The sequence below is a fragment of the Podarcis tiliguerta genome, assembly GCF_965153285.1.
Source record: "Podarcis tiliguerta genome assembly, chromosome: 6".
Lineage (NCBI taxonomy): Eukaryota > Metazoa > Chordata > Lepidosauria > Squamata > Lacertidae > Podarcis > Podarcis tiliguerta.
This window is the reverse complement of record NC_139539.1, coordinates 20,925,866-20,946,346: the sequence shown is the minus strand read 5'-3', so window position 1 is coordinate 20,946,346 and position 20,481 is coordinate 20,925,866. Positions and strand designations below refer to the sequence as shown.

The 20,481-nt window shown below is 44.7% G+C and overlaps 1 protein-coding gene and 1 long non-coding RNA gene across 8 annotated transcripts in view; one reads left to right on the top strand and one right to left on the bottom strand.

Moving 5' to 3' along the window:
• Nucleotides 1–20,481, bottom strand: part of SULF2 (sulfatase 2) — a 265,789-nt gene that overhangs the window by 93,617 nt on the left and 151,691 nt on the right. Inside the window, exon 1 of one of the 7 annotated variants that reach the window (XM_083446842.1) lies at nucleotides 5,171–5,294. The exons of 4 other annotated variants lie outside the window; for them this stretch is intronic. The gene's annotated coding sequence lies outside the window, so the exon portion shown is untranslated. Of the gene's footprint in view, nucleotides 1–3,155; nucleotides 3,591–4,026; nucleotides 4,168–5,170; nucleotides 5,295–20,481 lie in introns of those variants that run through there. 2 more of the 7 variants (XM_083446837.1, XM_083446843.1) reach the window with 2 other exon arrangements.
• On the top strand, nucleotides 5,405–19,863 carry LOC310680457. The gene is made up of 3 exons (XR_014512783.1): nucleotides 5,405–8,271; nucleotides 12,708–12,763; nucleotides 19,219–19,863. It is a non-coding gene; the product is annotated as an uncharacterized lncRNA (long non-coding RNA).

Below are 20,481 nucleotides of genomic sequence, written 5' to 3'. Positions count from 1 at the left end.
TTAGATTGCTATTTTCTTACACACTCCTGTTTCTCACACTCCGCTTCAGTTGCCTGCAGTGAAACCATCACATCCCCAATCAGGGATCATGTAGTAAAAGGGATGACATCACAACATGACATAGCCAGTCAGACTTGCCTGAGCCACCTATGTAAGCAGGAAACAGCAGCAAGGAGGAGGGAGGGGAATGGCAGTAATACATATTGGAAAGAATACCACCAAAGGATTGAAGAAAATGCAAATAGACGCACAATGAAAGCAATATTTGAAATACCTTCTACCCCGACCTTCAGTTTATAGCCAAATATCAAGATTGGGTATATCTGGCACTGCTATAATTATGTATCATGCAATCTTATTTATAATGCAAGTGTTTGTTCCACAAAACCAAACTGTTTTCAGAATGTCTCCACCCCCAGTGCCCCAAACAGCTGTTGCAGCCTCTTCCATCATTTTAGCTTCTCAACTATGTACTAGCAACTTTGCTGGAAGTAGTCTGGCCCTGTTTCCATGTTGCCCAAGAGACAAAACAACTGCAGTTACTGGAATATGAGCAATCTGTTATGAGATGTTTCAGATTGCCTAATGGAGGGTTAGTAGCAGAAATAAAGCCTAGGCAGAAGGATGAAGAGTTAAATACTGTATGTGAACATGCAAGTGCTGGGATAGCTCAGTTGGTAGTGCATGAGACTCTTAATCTCAGGGGTGGTGGATTTGATCCCCACATTAGGTGAAAGATTCCTGCATCGCAGGGGGTTGGACTAGATGACCCTCATGGTCCCTTTCAGGTCTACAATTCTGTGATTCTAAGAAAAGGGCAATCAAAGTTAGCAGGAACTGAAAGAACTCAGTGAGGAAAGGTTACAACATCTGGGGCTATTTAGTTCCAAATAAAAATAAGATATGGGGCAATGTAACAGAGGTGTATAAAATTATGAAGAACATGAAACTAGAACCCAGGGTCATCAAGGGAAGCTGGCAAATTAATGCAGGATAAATCTACGTATCAATGGCCACAAGCTACGGTGGTTAAGTAGTACCTCCATGATAAGGCAGGGGCTAATGCCACCATTCCCTTCTTATGGGCTTCCCATAGGCATCTGGGTTGCCCCTATGGGGGGAAAATGATGCTGAACTAGAAGACTTTTGGTCTGATCCAGAAGCACTCTTACATTAATGGGAGGAAAAATACCTGGGCAGGTAGATGATGAGGAATAAGGCATGACAAATAATGTGATAGAAGATCAAGCTGGGAGGACCAGGTCAAATATATTGGTTAGGTGGATCAGAACTGCATAAAAGCAGCAGCATGTTAGCAGAAAATAATCACATATCCAACTGAATCTGAGTTACTATTGATCCTCCCCAAATTCAAGTTTTGGAAAGCACGTTCTTTCTCACTCTCACACTTCTTCTTCACTGTTAGCACTCAAGGTGAATTTTGTGATGCTTTATAGCATCATACGCACAAAGTACCACGTGAAACAAATATTGAGATTGTTTTGACTCGGTAATAAAAAAGTCTAAAAGCAAAGATGAATCTTGAATTCCCCTTTAAGACCCATTTCACACACATACTGCATAAAAACAAAGAATTTCCCTGTTTTTAAATACTAAGCATCTTTACTGGGAGGCAAGTCTCATTTAACTCTTTGGTTAAAAAAAATTAGGATTGGGGTGTATGGAAACATCTCCTCAAACTATAGCCTAAATATAAGCAGAATACAAGGCAGCAGGACATCTCCAAATATAGGCCAATAGGCAACAGCTTGCCCCCGCTGGGTTTGGCACAGCTGTTGATTATGCCAGATGCGTTAACTGATCGAAAAATGCAGAATTTGTCAGGTTTTAGAAATCATGAAAATAAATCCGTACACCAAATTCATTCCTTAGCAACCATCCCAATGAAACCCATTGCATTGCCAGTTCTACAATTTCTGCTGGAGCTTGTGCATTTGCCTCCCTCCCCAGCCCCTCAGTAACCTCTACTCTAATATAGATGTTTTCAAAGTGAGGCTCTTTGGTTTCGCACATGGCCCCAGAAAAACAAAAGGTAGCTTTGCGAATCTCAATGGAAGCTGGGTTGGCCAACATTTCCCCCCAATATTACACTACATATTACATCAACTGAAAGTTCACTTCACCATTTCATTTAACAGTTCATTGTGTGCATACAAACAGATGTTAAGATTAGTATTTCTAAACTTCTTATTTACACTGTAACCCTACTATAGTGGATTCCCCCCCCCCACCTCCCATTTGGTGAGTCTAATTCTAAAGTATGACAACAGACCGAAATCTCAAGTCACTGCTAATGATGACAGCTGAAGTTCTTTCAAGCAGTCCAATTTTACGTAGCTGAGCTATTGGGGGGTGAGTATACCTTTTGTGCAAATGTCTAACTTTTCATCAGAAATACCTTCCCCACTGAATACTCCAAGCAGTGAACATTGCAACCAGAAATGACTGCAATCAGAATCTATACTATCCAACCTTGTAAAGAAACACATTCTTTCCGAATAGACTCTCTATATACCCCTTTGTTTTTTTGTTAATAATGCTGACAGAAATCTTAAGTGTTACCTGGAAGCACCTTCACAGAAATAAACGATCATAACTGTTTCTTAGACCCAAGTTGCATGACTTTGGCTGTTACACACCAAATGCATCAACCCATAGCTGGCATTTCAGCAGAGCAGGAAAAGCTAGCCATTCTCATATTAACACTTCGTCATTTTTCCAGTATGTGTTCCAAAGATCTCAGAACCCACAGGTAAAACCTTCCTTTTACAGAGTCTTAAGTTTAACCCCTTTTTAAAAAAAGCACAGCTTCGCTACAAATAACTGACTGCTCAGAAAGTTTATACACAACCAGCACTGATAAGAAGTCTCTACAGTGCCTAGCAGTTGTGAATATGGGATCATGCTCCTTATGGGGCAGTGATGTCCAAAATTAAGAGAGTCCCTGAAAATGAGGCGGCACCCTGACAACCAAGCACTTTAAATTGTTTCGTGTTATTTATAAAAACTTGGGGAGGGGTCTGCACCATAGCCAAAGCGATGCACAAACTGACATTTCAGAAGTCTTACAAATGATGCATTTGCAAAGGGCAAAGAAGTCTGCAGTCGTTCACTTGGAGTGCTGCTTCCTTTACCTCTCTAGCCTTGAGGCTCAATGCCTTTTAAAAAGTACTCCGGCGGGGCTAAGAAGGCATATCCCCGTTTTTTCGCAGTGACTTGCCCGTGGCTTCCGAGGAACGCCGCGCATGTCTGAATGAGCCATCCGGGCGAGTCACCGGCGGCAAGCAGAACTCTTCGTCTGCTCCGAAGCCGACTCAGGCGCACTGCACTTCAGCGGAGAAAGTTAGCACAGCCGGAGCCAGGCGTCTCCAAGCGACAAGTCCACAAGTGATAAGCAGGCGCGCGGCGAGCAGCCCCAAAGCGCCGCCACAAGCAGGCAGATCCGGAAGGCTAACGAAACAAGAACAAGCAATGCCTCCGCTCCCGCCGCTCCTTGGGCAGATGCTTCCCCTCGCCACCCCCTCTGCTAACGCGAAGCGCCGAAACATCAGCGGTTGTTTTGCAAGCGGCTCTCTGCCGCCTTGAGCGCGCAAGTCCCCCTCCCTCCGCAGCGCTCCGAAAATAAGTTGGGAGATCCCTCCCGAAGCTCTCCGACTTCCCTCCCCGGCGCCTCCCGCCGCCCACCCAGCTCAGCTGCGTCTGGGACTCAGGCCCGCTATACCGGGCAGAGATCGGGGAACCCCCCCTTCCTTCGCAGCCTGCACCGCCTCCAAGAAAAGAGGGGCAGCCGGACGCACAACGCCAGGCAGCCCCGAGGGGGGGGGGGTGGGCAGCCGGGGAGTGCGTCCTCCGGCGCGGCGGGGCTCTCCATGGGCGGCGTCCGGCTGTCCTCCTGCAGCGGCTGCGCTCGGCTCTCCCGTTGGGTGGCTCCGTGGCCCCGCGCTGCGCGCCCGCCTGCTCCCCCAACCAACCCCGCTTGGCCGCCCAGCCTGCCCGCCAGCTCACCTGGCCGGGGCCGGAGGTGCATCGGCAGCATGTCCCTGGTTCTCCCCGCGTCAGGAGCAGCTCGCCTTTCCAGAAGCAGCAGCAAGTGCGGCTGCAGGCGCCGCGGAGCCCGGCCGGACGCCCCGGCATCGCCTCGTCTCCCGCCCAGGCGGAGGCTCCCCGCGCGCCGCGTCCCTGCCGGAGATGGAGTGGGCGCCTCCCGTGGCCCTTCTGGGGTCGCTCGGTTCTCCTGCCCTCGCCGGGAGGCGGAGAACGAAGCGGCAGCGGCAGCTCGCAGGCTCGCTCTGCTTTGCCGGAGCAGAGGAGCTCTCTGGCTGCCCTCGACTATTGCGCCGGCTGCGCCAGGCGGCAGCAGCAGAGGCAGCAGCAGCAGCAGCTGGGCTTAGCTGTGCAACGCGGGGCCAAGTCCCTGGCGCGCGCAAAAGCTGGGCGCTCTTCTCCCTTCTTGCTTCTCTCTCTCCTGCCGCCGGTGCGAATCCGAGCCGGGCAGGAGGCGACTAAGCCCCGGTGAAAGGCTGCGGCTGGATCCCATTTCAAATCAGAGCGCGGAGGGAGGGGCGAGCGGGGAGGGAAGGGAGAGACGTGTGGGGCGGCCTTTATGGTTTTGGATGTGTGTGTTTTTTGTAAGTTAATTTCTTTCCTGGAGGATCCTCCTCCCCAGCCTTGACGCAATCCCCGAGCGGTTTGGAGAGGGGGGGGGCGGTTTGGAAACCTGTTCCACCGGCCCCCACCATTTGTTCAAAGTCCAAGTAAAGCCGCGGCGGCGGCAAGTCTTCGCCACGCAGCGCTTCACCATACCCCAAATAAATGCTTGGGTATATACATCCCATCGCAACCCATTCATATGCACATTGACACACTGACCCGCAGACTGCTTTGCAAAGCTGTGTGTGTGTTTGTGAGCGCGCGCGCATACACACACGCGCGCGCACACACACCAAAGAACGATGTCAGAGACACAGAGATTCAACAAAAGAAGCTTCTTTCTGCCACCGGAAGCGAAGTTGGGTCTTTCTGGCTAACTAGGCAACCCGCTATACACCTACGCACCTACCTAACTCTCTCACTTTAAGGGTGGGGAAGATAGCTGGAGGAGAGAAAGCGCCCTGAACAGAGCTTGGCTGTCGGCAGCCCATAATCTTACCTTGACGACAGGAAGGGAGGGAGTTTCCCTCCTGTTGTTGGACGAAAATAGCTATTAAGAAATGCAAAGCACTAGTGCGGCTTGCTTCTTGCCAGTTTCCGCGGATTCGTTTTGGAACTGCACCCGAAGTAGCAAATGAAGGCGAAGCTCAAGGAGGCAAGCTGCAAATTGTTTAATTGACAGCAAGCTGGCTCCTCTCTTGTTAAAGGGCCAGGGTGGTGGCAGCAGGTTGTTAAAGAAGGGAATCTGAACTTTCTCCAAGAAAGGGATGGATTGGAAAAATTAGGCTCTCTTTACGGTGTTGCCAGATGTGGTACCTAATTATACCGCATGAGCATAAGGCTCCTCTAGGTAGAGAGATGCAATAATACAAGACTGGGCCTGATCCTGACTAAAGCCTCTGGGCTCTGGCAACAGGAATAAACATAAAACAGTAGAGCAGGTTTGGTCCTGAAGATAAAAAATGATAATGGGACATGGCACTGGAAGATCCAAAATGGTTCATGGCATTGTTTCTCGGATCCAGTTTTGACTACTACTGCTGAACTCCTACCTGGCAAACTTTTTGGAGTAAAGAAAGCTTCGTGGTTTCTCCTCCCCAAAATAAGCTGCTTCCGTTTTAATATAGTGCATGGCACTTTGCTTCCCCCATCTCCCAGTTCATGCAGAATAGTTTGTGGATAAACTGGGTAATTCAAAGATCAAGCTCATAAACAACACAAAGGGCATTTTTCACTTATGAGTGGCTGAAGTAGTGGAAATGCAGAGGAATGGGTGTGCTTGTACAATAAGGATGCTCCTGAAGTAGGGCAAAATGGAAGTGAGCCATTTGAAAATCGGATCTACATTCTAGCCAATATGGGGTTTTACAATCCAATTACAGGCACAGGAAATGCAAAAATGGAGTCAGTGTCATGTGAAAATAGCCCACAAGGGGCTAGTGAAATATTATTTTTCCATTTTTAGAGCCAAGCACCATGTCACCCCAAAACTCGACTAAAACCGCAGGAAAATCTTCCCCAAAGGAAACAGAATTAATGTGTCTGCCTAACTCGGTCTTAACCACTGTGTGTACTTTCCTCAAAACCAAATGACTGAATTGTGAGATGGATAAAGGATAGTTGAGATGGATGGCAAAATGGTCCTGCCTTTGGACAGAGGGGCTCAGCTAAACTATTTCTTTCTCTCTCCCAATCATACTATGAAAAGTGTGCTTCTTATCGGAAGAAAGGGAAGGTGTATTTAAATGCTGGATTTCTGCTTAATTAAAATAAATACATAAATAAGCATCAAACAGTAAACAAAACAGTCTAAAATCTAATAAAGCAATGGCATAATCACCAATGCCATCAGAAAAATCAGTCACAACAGAGCTTCCATTTTAACAAAAGGTACAGATTTTCTCAGCAAGTACATGTAATTCCAATCAATGTTAATGGAAGTTACACAGATGCATTAAAGAATAATGTACCCCCTGGTTGGTAACAAGCTTGCAAAATAAATAGGGCTTCCCATTGAAGGGAAAGGATCTTCTAATTCATATGTCAAAAGGAGCTGGCTTGCTGGCAAGAAAACAAAAAGCCATGGAAAGTTGTGCATTTGGCAGGTTTTCAGAATTACTTCACTCGGGCAGTATTTTGTCAGGCTGCTTCAGCAGTTTATACATCTCTCTCTCTCTCTCTCTCTCTCTCTCCACACACTCTTAAATAAATACTTAGAAGTCAGCACCATTGAGTTCATTGAGATTTACTCCCAGGTAAGTCTGAAAAGGACTGCAGCCTTGGGGATCTAAACTGCATCGGAAACAAACTTTGAGAAAATAAAGTTCTATGAAATTTACAGGCAGACACAATCACTCTATATATGCAAGTTTATGCCGAACACATACTAATTCATATGCAAAATGTGTACCTCCAGTGACTTTGGAAACATGCTAACACCCTGTAGAATAACCAACAGACTTTAGGAAAGTTGCGTTCCATCTCTCTTTCCTTGCCTTTTCCATTCCCTAACTGTAAAACATAAGCGATGGCAGCTGCTTTCCTTTCTATGCACTCGAAAAGGATATATACTTGGTAAGTGAAATAGCTTCTTTAAACCTACTAGTTAGTGTGATTATGTTTTCAGATTGCACCTGACAATTTCTCTCAACTTGCTTTGTATATTGCTTGCTAAACTGGACCTGACCTGTTACCTTTCCCCACCTCCAATTCTGACAGCACACCCCTCATTTCATTCCAGTGCAAGACAACTGGTATTCCAAATTCAAATTTTAATGATAGGATAGAATAAGCTATTATCTAACAACTTTTGCTCCCAAACTGTAAAACCAGAGGGTGGGGGGAGAGATACCCACAATTCCATTTTAATAATGTAAATAGATCTGTAATACTTCTGACATCAATGGGGAGTTACTGCTTTCCTAGACAGCCAAAATCTGCACATACCAGTAACTGTGTTATACTAAGAACTGTAACTTGAAAAACTTGTGTTTGAGCTCGCTTCTCTCTCCTCCCTCTTAGTCCCTTTCCCTCACCCACTGTGTCTTTTTCGATCGCGAACCTGAGTCTTAGTGTGGATTTTTTAGTATGGAAGCCACTTTTTGGGTAAAGAACAAAGTATAAACGCCATAAATATTCAGCTGAGAGGAAAATAGAAGGAAAACAATTAAACCAGATTGGTATAATGGACATGCAAGTTGACCAGATTTGGATGAGTTTTGTTTACAGTGAAGTAGTACAATGCTTCACTACCATGTTCATATAGGCAGACTGAGGTTGTGCACAAATTAGCGGCTTGAAACCCACCAAGGTTGTTTCTCCCCGCCTTCCACCGGCTCTGTTTCAAGCCACATTCTTACATTGCTGTACAGACCAGAGAGGGGGCAGGGATGTCTCCACCCAACGCCTATTACCTTATTTGTTTCCCTGCAATGTACACACCCCAGCTTAACCTCTGCTTCTCTTTTCAAATCAGTTTTTAGGGAAACAGCATCAAAACAGGAGTACTTCTCAAGAAGCTGCAGGGTACCTGTGGATTGTGGCTCTTGTCGTGTGTATTCAGCTTCAAGCATCAGCAGGGGGAGCATACTGGAGCCAGAGGTAATGTGTATACAGCCTGAACTGTAAAGCAAATGACACACTGGTGTGTCAACTTGCCAAATCCCAGTGTTCTAAGGTCAGCCTCTATCCTAGTAAACAATAAACTTTGTGAAGCAGCCCTGAGAAAAAGCAGAATATTTTTTCCTACCATGCCATCTTCTCACAAACACTGTATACAGTGGTAAAGGTAAAGGTACCCCTGCCCATATGGGCCAGTCGTGTCCGACTATAGGGTTGCGTGCTCATCTCACTCTAGAGGCCGTGAGCCGGCGCCGTCCGAAGACACTTCCAGGTCACGTGGCCAGCGTGACGAAGCTGCAGCTGGCGAGCCAGCACCAGCGCAGCACACGGAAACGCCGTTTACCTTCCCGCTATAAAACGGTACCTATTTATCTACTTGCACTTAAGAGTGCTTTCGAACTGCTAGGTGGGCAGGAGCTGGGACCGAATGATGGGAGCTCACCCCGCCGCGGGGATTCGAACCGCCGACCATACGATCAGCAAGTCCTAGGCACTGAGGTTTTACCCACAGCGCCACCCGCGTCCCTGTATACAGTGGTACCTCGGGTTAAGTACTTAATTCGTTCCGGAGGTCCGTTCTTAACTTGAAACTGTTCTTAACCTAAAGCACCACTTTAGCTAATGGGGCCTCCTGCTGCTGCCGTGCTGCCAGAGCACGATTTCTGTTCTCATCCTGAAGCAAAGTTCTTAACCCGAAGTACTATTTCTGGGTTAGCGGAGTCTGTAACCTGAAGCGTATGTAACCTGAAGCGTATGTAACCCGAGGTACCACTGTATATACATTGTATATACTTGTTCCAGAGGCACTTAGGGCAGCTTCCCAGCTATGGGAAGGAGGCATGAGGACTAAAGTTCTCTTTTCCATGCCTAGTTAGCACTTGCTCAGCTTTGGGCAGTAGCTGCGAGGACTCTAGGACCCTGCCAGAGCCCTCGCGTCTCGTTCCCCAAAGTCCACCCCCCCACAACATGGGGGCGTGTATGACTAATTTGGGTCTAGTCTGAGTGCCACAGTACCAAAGTCCACCCCTGCTTGCTATATATTCAGTGCAAACATTGTTCTGGTGTCTAAATGCCCCATATACAGTGCAGATGGTAAGGTACTAGCACAGATTGAAGTCTCATTTATGGGCAATGGAGCTCAGATATTTGAGCTTGGGTTATCTTCCTAGACATCTCTCTAGGCATACACCACTTGCAGGGAGAAAAACAAATATGTTAAGTAATTATCGTTTTGTGTGTCTGATTAATAAACTAGGAGTTGGGGTGTGTGTGTTAAAGTGTATGTGGTAGTGGTACATGGTACCAAAGGAGCAAAGGCAGAGCAACCAGTGGGAATAGCACAGTGTAAAAATACTAATTTTGCTTTTCCTAATTACTGCTTCTTCACTACCGCCTTCTTCAGCTGCGAAAGAGAACCAACTATTAGAGCTTTTCTTCACTTTTGAATTCCCTGCGTACAAAACTGGTTGCATGTTCGCAAGTATTATTTGAAGTCCAGCCAATTTTGTCCTTTGTGCTTTTGCATCGCAACGCAAAAGAAAGAAAAGGAAGTTATAAAGTTGTGGAATAAAATGAGAACTGAAAGTGTGAACATGTATAATAAATCAAAGGTCTGGCAAATGAGAAGAGGGGGGAAATGAGCTGAAATCCAAGTTATAAAGCTGCCTTACACAGCTTCTGCCACTGTAACTAATGGTGGCATTCCAAGCAGAAATCTTTCCCAACCCTGATGCGAACATCCTTTTAGTTTGAGACGCTGGAGAGTGAACCTGGAATCTTCTGCAAGTAGTACAACAACCACTATAGGATATGGTGCATCCAAGTTTTGTTGTGCCTTGATCTTACAATGTGATTTAGATGGATGACTGTTGGATCATTGTATCAAACTGAATTTCATGGTTAGCATTAAAAAGGTAAAGGTAAAGGGTCTCCTGACCATTAGGTCCAGTCGTGACCGACTCTGGGGATGTGGCGCTCATCTTGCTTTATTGGCCGAGGGAGCCGGCGTTTGTCCGCAGACAGCTTCCGGGTCATGTGGCCAGCATGACTAAGCCACTTCTGGCGAACCAGAGCAGTGCACGGAAACGCCGTTTACCTTCCCGCTGGAGCGGTACCTATTTAGCATTGGTTAGCATTGGTTAGCATTACAGTGCCCAATATTTAGAATCTAGTTAAATTGCCTGCAGAAATATACAGTGGACGCTCGGGTTGCAAACGTGATCCATGCGGGATGCACATTCGCAACCTGCAGCATTCGCAACCCTTGTCTGCGCATGCGCGGGTTGCGACTTAGCGCGATTTAGTGCTTCTGTGCATACCCGACCGCTGAAACCTGGAAGTAACCTGTTCCTGTACTTCCTGGTTTTGGCGGTCCGCAACCCGAAAAAACGCAACTTGAAGCGTCTGTAACCCAAGGTATGACTGTAGTTATGTTTGCCATTAAGAATTATAGAAAATGCACCGCACAATCTCTTCTTAATTAGGAATACTTTAGCCATTCTACATCATACTTGCTGGCATCTGTCTGTGTCAAGAGACAATGGAGTGCATCTCCAGGGGTGAAGTCAAGCCGCTCCACTAGCAGAACCAAAGTGACCTCTCCAGAGCACAGCCTGGGTGTGTGTATGGAGGTCCCAGACTGCCCAGATGACAAGCCCCCGCTTTCAGCCTTGCTGATGTGGTCCAAAGGAAAGCAGAGTAATATGTTTGGCCCCAGCTTGGCTGCAGGAGTTGCCAGGAGGCATGCAAGGCACCACCCAACTGCCTTAGGGACTTCACTCCGGATTTGTGCCTCACACTTTGAACAAAATAACCACAGTATAATATTTCTCGAATTGCAAATTAGTTGTATGATGGAATTTAAAAGTGATACCAAGGCTTCAATCCTATGCTATAGGCTATAGAACCTACTGAACTCAATAGTTGCACAGGAGCTTGGTTTTGCAAGTTAAAATGCCTCAATATAAATGCTGCTGATAACTCACAAAGATACATTTCCATTGTTTAGCAGCACACTCTTGGCTAGTAATAATTAGATTGGGAAGATGCATAGCAAAAGTGGTATTAAATTACTGAGATAATATTGATTAATATGACAACACTTCTGGCTGCTTAGCAAAATAGTAATCTGTCTTTCTCTAGTGTCCGGTCACAACCCCCCCCCCCAATATGATTAACATACAAGATCTTATTACTACAATGAAATGAAAAGACATAGGCTAGATTAATAAATGTATAATTGAGGTATTAAAATGATTAATATGGCTGACAGGAGCAAGTGCAAATCCATACAGAAGATGCAGATTAAATGGCCGTTTGAATTAATAAAGGAGACTGTATACAACAAAGAAGTAATATCTGAGGTAGTACCAATCTCACATTCTTTTATTCGTCTTTTGCAAGTAGCCTCTTTAAGATCTGCCTGCAGTTTAGAAGGAGGAACTGCAAAGATTTGAGAATGATCAGGAAAGACTACAGCCAGTTCCTATGTACAGTGGTACCTCAGATTACATATGCTTCAGGTTACATATGCTTCATGTTACAGACTCTGCTAACCCAGAAATAGTGCTTCAGGTTAAGAACTTTGCTTCAGGATGAGAACAGATATCGTGTTCTGGCGGCACGGTGGCAGCAGGAGGCCCCATTAGCTAAAACGGTGCTTCAGGTTAAGAACGGTTTCAGGTTAAGAACGGACCTCCAGAATGAATTAAGTACTTAACCCGAGGTACCACTGTATGTTTATTCAGAAGTTTCAGGGATTTAATTCCAAGTGATATGCATAGGACTGCAACATTCTACATTTATTTTCTAACTCTACATGCACAGTTTCACAATAAGTCTTCTCTGTCAGGGGATTGCAATTTATTTTGAAAAGAAGTGGGAAAATGGAACAAATGAGATGGTTTTTTTTATTGCCCCTTAGTAAGTATCAACATATGGTAATTTGAACTAATTTCTACCCCCTCTCATTCTCTCTTGATACTACTTGGTGCATCTGATCAAGGGGACCATTAAAGCTTTTGCTGTGCGCCATTCAAGAGTCTTCAAGGTGCCACAAGACTCCTTGTTGTTTTTGCTGCACCCGACTAGCACGGCTATCCCTCTGGAGCATGGGTAGGCAAACTAAGGTTTGCGGACCAGATCAGGCCCAATCGCCTTCTAAATCCGGACCATGGATAGTCCAGGAATCAGCGTGTTTTTACATGAGTAGAATGTGTCCTTTTGTTTGAAATGCATCTCTGGGTTATTTGTGGGGCATAGGAATTTGTTCATTTTCCCCCTTCAAAATATAGTCCGGCCCCCCACAAGGGCTGAGGGACAGTGGACTGGCCCCCTGCTGAAAAAGTTTGCTGACCCCCTGCTCTGGACAAAGTTAATAGTAAATAGTCTTTCTGTCTCTATTCTTTCTAACACAGAGTCACCTTTGTGATGGAGCAGGCTCTTTTCTCAAGCAAGCACTTCAAGGGTTAAGGTATGTGTGTCTCTTTGCTTGTCATAACTTCTCAACAGAGAACAGAACAAGATTGTCCATCTATTAGAGTGTGTGCCAATGCCACTTTGGGATCTTAAAGGCTGCAGAGCAATGCTTACCAAAAGGAGAGTGTGTGTGCACAGTGGATGCAGAGAGAAAAAACATGATAATATTTGCTTTTTCTCCATACCATAGGTCTCTCAGCTACTTACCCCCTCCCCTGGTATCTCAGCCCCCGCACAATTAGGCACAGAGAAATTTACAGTATAGATTTGTATAACGGCAATAAGAAACTGGCAGTTTTATTTTCAATTCCATTCCTAATGATCCCTAACATGAAATGTGGCTTATTCACAGCTGCCACACACTGGATTGACATCTTCATTGAGCTATCTACTATGACCCCAAGGTTCCTCCAATTCAGACCCCATGAGCACATATGTGAAATTAACATTTTATTTTTTATTTTGGCCGGTGCGCCTTTCAAAATAATGTAAATCAGTGGCCCTTATCTGAAATTTGGGGAGCCTGATGTCTTTGGAAGCTAGTACAGTCCTTGCAAGTTTCATGCCGTTTGGATAGAAAACCTGGAAGTTACAGACAGCAGATGAATGGTTGGGCCTCCTGATGCACTCTGCTGGGGGGGGGGGGGAATCTAGTAAATTAATTAATGCCATTTCAAGAAAAGGAAAAGGAAACAAATTAAATAAAAATGAACCAAAAAGCTATGTGGGGGGAAATCACTTGCATCTCTTAGTTACAGCCTCTTTCAAATACACACACACACAGACACAGCTCCATAGCAGCAGATTAAAGGCGTGTTTGCAGTGTCTGTATTTCCAAAGACTTGGCTCAGGAACAGCATCTGGAGATTGCACCAGTAGCACCATTGAATAGAATGTAGGGCGGCCATCATTTGAGCTTTTACAGCTTGTGTAGTTGTGCTTTCAACAATGGTTGGATTGACACCAGTTAGCAGGTAATGTTTATCTCCATGCTGTGAAAAGCTTCTGTTGCTGATTTTTGCTGATAAAGTTGTTGTTGAAAGCACAAGTCTTTTTGTCTGTTCTGTTGACAACCGCTCTCAGTAGCCTCTCTTATTTCCATTGGGAGCAGGCATAACTCATTAAAGAAGTCTTTGCTTCCTCCTCAGTATATTCTTGTTATGTTTGCCTTAAGTCTGTGGTGAGGGCATTGCTCTCTGCCTGTTAGTCACTTGAGATGGCAGTATGCTTTCGTTGAAATAAGGGTAGTGAAAACGCAGCTAAGAAGCAAAAAAATCAAATATATATGACTGGCACTCTTCTTTGGAAATTAAACCAATGCCCAGACTTTACTTGCAGAAACTTATAGATGAATTATAACAAAATATTTACAGTCACATGCTTCTCCAAGCATGGGCTTACAGTCTCTTCTTCTAACTTCCAAGCAACTGTATTTTCCTCTCTTTCCAGAGCTCAGCACTCAGCCTTCTGTATCTCAGTTAGGTCCTGCTTTGCAGCTCCTATGAGAGATTTCCATTTTTATCTTCTCCTGCAGCTTTGCTCTCTTTCTTTCAAGCAGAGAAGTAGCACCCCAACACTCTATTCAACTTAGCAGTGTTCACAGTGGATTCTAACACACAGTCATCTTGCTTCACACAAAACGGAATGTCTCCTTCATTAGATAGCTCCCATGTGACCAACATTAGCCAATCACATGAGAACTACTGGAGAACTCTCTAGAATTCAGTTACCAATCAATCAAATTTAAACACGTAGTAATGCAAACAAGCATTTACCATTTCTGTGAATTAAGTTACTATATTTAGCATGCTTTCTTGAGAGTAACCTCCTCATTCTAGGCACCACAGTTTGCCGTTTAAGAAGCTACGTGAGGAACTAGGTTCTTGTCAATTTCACTCATAAGCAAAAATATTTGGTTCCTCTAGTTCTCCCCCCTCCCCTTAGAGAAGTGAAACTGATTGGGCCAAATGTTTGCCAAGAAGGATTCAGGGAGCAGCCTGGAGCCCTCCTGGCCAGTAGATCTGCTAATGAGGAAAAAACAACAACAACCTCACTTTGTTGTCTGATTTCAAAGTCTGGGGCTCCTACAAGTAGTTCCTATGCTACTGCAAACTGCAGCAAAGGAATGTGCTGGGACAAAGAGAGGCTAAAGGGATGAGGGGTGAGGAGAGGAATGCTGCAGCCGTCAGTTTAAGAACTTAAAATAACAAACAACGGCAAACTAAATGTGCAGATCTTTGCTTTGGCACTTGGTGGCACAACACTATATTTTGTATTAAGGACTAAGGTGTGGGGTAAACGTGGAGGTTAGCATGAGTCTGGTAGAGAATCCTTGAATATTCCTAAACATGTGTATTCCTTAGAAACTAAAACTAAATTAAGAATCTCAGCTTTGTGAATAGCATGGTGCACAACGCATTACTTCAAAAAACAAAAACAAAAAACAGATAGGTATTTCAGCTCTTCTGTTTTCACAATGACTGACAGGAGTGAGACCTTGTCAGAATACAGTGGTGCCCTGCAAGACGAATGCCTCGCAAGACGGAAAACCCGCTAGACGAAAGGGTTTTCCGTTTTGGAGGTGCTTCGCAGAACGAATTTCCTATGAGCTTGCTTCGCAAGACGAAAATGTCTTGCGAGTTCCTGCAATTTTTTCGCTCCCCACCCCCTTTTTCTAAGGCACTAAGCTGCTAATAGCCTTTTAGCAGCTAATCCGCTAATCACTTAAGCCTTTAATAGCCACTAATAGCCGCTAAACCGCTAATAGCGCTAATCCGCTAATGGGTTTGCTTCGCAAGACGAAAAAAACGCTAGACGAAGAGACTCGCGGAACAGATTCTTTTCGTCTTGCGAGGCACCACTGTATAAACACCTGTGCTCAGAGATCTGCACTGGTTGCCAATCTGCTTCCAGGCCAAATTCTAGATGTTACTATAGCCCTTAACAGCTTGGGACCAGTTTACCTACAAGATCGCCGTACCCCACATGTGCCCACTTGACCCCTTCAATCAGCAGAATTGGCACAACTACAGGTGCCACATAATACCAATTCCACATTTGTAAGAACTTGGATCATTTAGTGTGGCAGTATGGGGGAAAAAGTGGGTAGAAAAAAGCTTTTCTCCATCTATCATAACACGAGAACTCATGGGCATCCTAAGATGCTGAACGCCAGAATATTCAGGACATACAATAGAAAGAACTTCTTCACACAGTGCTAAGTCAAGCTATGGACTTATGCTTCCACAAGAGGCAGTGATGTCCACCAACATGGGGGGGGGGGGATTGGCTTTGAAAGAGGATTAGTCAAATTCACAGAGGAATTAATAAGCCTATCCATGGCGGCGAACTCTGATGTCTATGGTTTGCATTCACTGTTGGAGGCAATAAGGTTCTGAATACCAGCTGCTGAAAACTGCAGGAGGGTAAGACTGGTGTTGTGCTCAAGTCCTGCAGGTTGGCTACTGTGAGAACAGGCTGCAGGGCTAGCCTAATGCACCAGGCTCTTCATATATACATATACATATGTTAAAACGTATTAAGCAGATGTCCTGTAAAATACACTTATTAATGTAAAATGCACTTATTAATCTTGCCCCTTGATTCCTAATCTTCATACTAGTATGAATAACCCTTATTATAAAGGTAAAGGTAAAGGGACCCCTGACCATTAGGTCCAGTCGTGGACGACTCTGGGGTTGCGGCGCTCATCTCGCTTTACTGGCCAAGGGAGCCAGCGTCCAGCTTCTGGGTCATGTGGCCAACATGACTAAGCTGCTTCTGGCAAACCAGAGCAGCACACGGAAACGTCGTTTACCTTCCCGCCGGATACTTTAGAACTGCTAGGTTGGCAGGAGCAGGGACCGAGTAACGGGAGCTCACCCCGTCACGGGGATTTGAACCGCCAACCTTCTGATCGGCAAGTCCTAGGCTCTGTGGTTTAACCCACAGTGCCACCTGAGCCCCTAACCCTTATTATACTTTTTACAAAAATTATTAATACTGCTTCCTTACAACCTATATATCTCAGATGTCCCACAATATTCTATTTTGCCCTTTTCTCTCATATTAGTTCCTGAAATGTGCTTCTTAAATCACTAAGTTAAAAAAAGTGGACATCACAAGATTTCTGTTCATTTTCATGGTGCCCCAAGGATCTTTGTGGATTTGTTTACAACAGACCAACACAGCTACCTCTTTGGAGTTTTTAGTTTGAATATAAAACTGTAGCCCTTCGTGTTCTTCTAATCCAGATTAACAGTCTGCTCCACCCACTTTCCCATGCAAAGGAGTCTTTGGGGATGGAACTGCATGCAAAACCATGAGCATGTATAGACAAATGCAAATGAAAATAATCTTTTGCATGTATCATTACCCTAACTGTACTCACAATCATGATAATTACACAATTAATTCTAGCTTGATCGCTTGCCTCAGCAGTTCTGTAAATCCAACCTACACAATGTATTCTGTATACTTGTTCCTAGCAACCAACAGCCCCTGTCAGGCTTTTGGTGGCAACAGTGTGGATAATTAAGGATGGCCTCCCGCCTTCGTTTTCTTGTCCTGTGTCACCAGCTACACAGGGCTGCGCCACAGGGCATGAACCTGCTTCCTGAAGCATTACCCTCTCTCAAACGTTATGCATTCCCCACTCAACTCCTCACACTGGTGAGAGGGATGTTTTGCATTTTGCTGCTGCCATTAGCTGACCTATGTGTGTACGCACATATGCAGTGCATTTGCACACACAACGATAGAGGAACATGTGTGGACACCAGCGCTTTCAGAAATAATTTGATGCAGGAACATCGGTATGGTGACACTTAATCACTGCTGTATTTTAAGTAACAACAACAATATTATATTATGTTATCTTTATCTCAAGCCCGAGTGGAGATTTGAAACCTAGTCCCACAGGCCACTGAAGAACACATGTGGGTAGCACAGCCAGTATGTGTAGTGGGTTGCAAAGTATGAGGGCAGTTTCCCAAGGATTTACAATCTAGAATTTGACACGGGGAGTAGGAAGGAAATGAAATACAAGATAAACAGGAGAAGAATAAGCATTAATTTCAGCTAAGCATAGATGGGCTTGTTGACTTTATTTATACAACTGATCCCAAACTTATATCTGATGAAGTGGGCTTTTGCCAATGAAAGCTTATTCTGCAATGAATTTGTCAGTCCCATACGCCATAGGATTCTATGTTGTTGTTGTTTCTTCCAAATGTGGTTTCTTACCTTTTTGAATACTTTGCCTATTTGGAAATTCTGTACTCACCAGCTGCATTAAATCAGACAGTTTTCCATCACTTCACAGTTTACTGTCTTACTACTTATTGCTTTCTCTGGATGGGGAAAAAAAATCTGCACAACATCCACACTGCTGTCACAGCCACTCTACACAGCATTTCTTATAGCAAGGCTTGTTTGAATGCTTGTCTTCTTGAGATTGCCATCTATCTGATCAGTCAGGACACAGAGAAAGTTACCTAGTTTTCAGGTCACCGTATCCTTGAAGCAATTAATTCCTCTTTGATGGGTTTAAATTATTACGTGGATTCACCACTGCAACTGATTTGAAAGATCACATTGTACCTAACTTAGGAGCACGACAGTCTTTTGCATCTGCTATGATTGAAATGAATGAAATTACTAAGTACTTACATTAGCAATACTGAAATGTATTTCTGTGCTAGTAACGTTGAGGGACTGTCCCTTTAATAGCCTGTGATTATGCTATTAGGAACATTTCTAGATTTTGAAACAGCTGACCAGAAGATTGGAAGGATCATACTATGTGAAGGACTGCCTGCATTGTCAAAATCCTGTTCCAAAATACATCTTCAGGAACTCTTACATGAGAGTAATGAAGAGATATTTATTCAGGATAATAATGGAGCAGGCTCAGCAGCAAGCACAGGGTTCAGAAGTCATGATTCAAGGCACACAAGCAAAGCAAGAGATGTCGAACTGAAGAGAATCAACAAAGATGTCCCAACAGTTGTCAAGCCCATCCCACCAAGTTTCTAAAGATGAGGTGCTGTGAGCTCGCTTATGAGGTGGTATGAGCTCACTTATGAGGCTCTCTCATCTTATGAGACTGCTGTGCATGCCAACACATGCTCTGTCTGGGCTGGTGTGCCTGATCAACACCCATGGGGGCAGTGCCTGGTTCTCAGGGACAACCCTGTGTCCTGTCCCTCTGACTCTGCAGGAGGGAAAGTGGGGACAGCCAGTAGATCTGCTGCCTCCTTGCCAACACCTAGAGTCACAAGGGGGGGAACCTCCACCTCTAGCTGCTAGTCTCCAAGGCCCCCACTGCTACTTCTTCCTCTTCTTCCTTTCTGGAGCTGCCAAACTATGCATGCCAGATTCTGACAGAACCATGGGGCCCACGACATGGACTATAAGCACACACACATAACCTGTTTCTTCTTCTCTCAGATTCCTTCTTCGTGATCTTGTTGTTGGAAACCAGCAGTGCAGGGAGTGAAAATCTAGGCCAGGGTGTGTGAATCAGAGAATACAAGCAACCCCCCCCCCATGCTGCTCCAAGAGGCTTCATCAAGGTCAAGTGTAGCCCTCAGGTCAGAATAGGTCAGTCACTCCTGACCCAGACACTGGGCATGAACATTGACTATTGTCTCTGTGTGGTTTGTTTAAAAGAAATGCTGCAGGAACAGAAACACACACATATTCCGATAACTCTTGTTTTTATTACTTTATTTCAAAACTTTTACATCACTCTTCCTCTAACTAATCTATAAGCAGTGAATGACAAGACAAACATAATCATCATAAGACATTCAATAGAACCAACTATAAAAATAGAAGCAATAAACCTATACCACTGAAAAAAAGACATTCAACTGAAGCACTTAAGAGTTTCCTGAACCAATAACACAGCCGGATTCCCAAATGCCTAGCAGAAACTAATATTATTGTGCTTCTGAGTGTTCATAGTACCTTGCATATGTAATCTTAGTACTCCTTACATTGCCCCCTATAAGGTTGGTCAGTATTATTACCCCCATATTGCAGAAGCAGGATTTGAACTCAGGGATTTCCCAGCTCATAGCTCACACTTTTAGTGACTACCGTACTTTAAGCTTGCCTTCAAACTAGACCTGAGTAACACTTTAGCACCCCTCTGTTTTTTGGCTATATCGTCATTCTTTTCTGCACTGCATTTTGGTAATGAAACCACCACACTGCAGTACTGCAGACCAGAGAGACAGCAGCATGGATGCACATTTAGATGTGCATCAGGATGATATTGCCTACCTGCGCTTTATTACACTTGATGGAGATGAATGCACAAATGCACCTTCTGATGAATGACAGCAGCACGGTTTTGTCTGCCTGCACTGAGGTCACCATGAAGCCAAATGGTCGTGTGGCACCATTACATCCACTATGTGATTCCCCAGTTGGGTGGGATTACACAGTGAAGAGAAACACACCCTTTTTAAAAAAAAAATGGTGCCAACGTAGCAGCAAAATGCAGCAAAATGGATGCAAATAGAGACCAGCAAGAGGAAGGCAAATGGGATGTTTTGCACTCATCGAAAGCTTACTGCCTCATGAAAAATCTTTGTGGATGAAATGTAGTGCAGGCAGCAGAGGTACATAAGGGACACAGTGCATTTCAGGAGAGGAAGTTTTGTCCTACATATTAATTTTTCTCAGGAGGAATAACATTTTTCT